Source organism: Habropoda laboriosa, unplaced genomic scaffold (genome assembly GCF_001263275.1).
Source record: "Habropoda laboriosa isolate 0110345459 unplaced genomic scaffold, ASM126327v1 scaffold42, whole genome shotgun sequence".
Classification (NCBI taxonomy): Eukaryota; Metazoa; Arthropoda; class Insecta; order Hymenoptera; family Apidae; genus Habropoda; species Habropoda laboriosa.
Window position 1 is genome coordinate 1,465,731 of NW_017100181.1, and position 1,010 is coordinate 1,466,740.

A 1,010-nucleotide genomic window follows, 5' to 3' on the forward strand; every position below is an offset into this window, starting at 1 on the left:
TCCATACCATTTTTAAATATTTATTTCATTAATATGCTCGAAATAGCTACCTCTAACCTGAAAAATTTTAGACTTGTTGAAAGATATCAACTATTGTATACAAAGAGTTAAGCACAATCAATATACCAGCTTTATTGGGGTACAAAAATAGTTATAATTTGGGAGTAACGTTCGAATAGGGTTATATATTTATATAAACTTTCTCATGTTTTTATGTTCTTCATCAATCACTGAAGCGGATTCCATATGATATGAAATCCTTATTTGCTATGTGGATATAATTAATAAATTCAAATAAATACAATAAACCTTAAATATAAAATAGACTCATATTTCAAATAATTCATCAACAGCTTGAATAATTTGGTTACAACAGAATTAGTCTGATAAACAAACGCTTCGCGAGTTTAGATCCGAAATATTTTAGATTCAAACCGCTTCAAATGTTAGTTTATTAATATATGGACCTGACCGATTTTTCTTTCAATTTCGTTTCATTTTCACATTATTTATGAATGAATTTTATGATTTACGTATAGTCATGAATGACTACAGTTTTGATCCGTAATAAGCAACTCGCTCGGAACCAGCCAGTTAGTTATTACGGATCGGGTAAGTATGCTATTCAACTTCACTTTGTTCTCGAAAGGGACGAGAGAACGCGGAGAACGAACGAGAGGCTCGAGATATGTGTAACACACTATAGCTAATACTAGAGTGAGAATGCATTATGTATACATATTCTATTCATCTTCTACTAAACGACGTCACTGTTCATTCGATCGGAAAAATTTATGGCTTCTCGCTTTCATGGACCTCTCACTCGGCGGCCGACTTTAAATAAAGAAGAGAAGATAGCGAGTTCCTTATTGCGGATCAAGATTGTACTACTAAATATTCTTGTCACGTCCCCAACCCTAAGGCAAGTACATATATACATAGTAAGAAACAGGAGATAATCTTGTGCCTTATCTCCGGTGTACTAGCTGTGCATTACTTAGAGCGGAAAC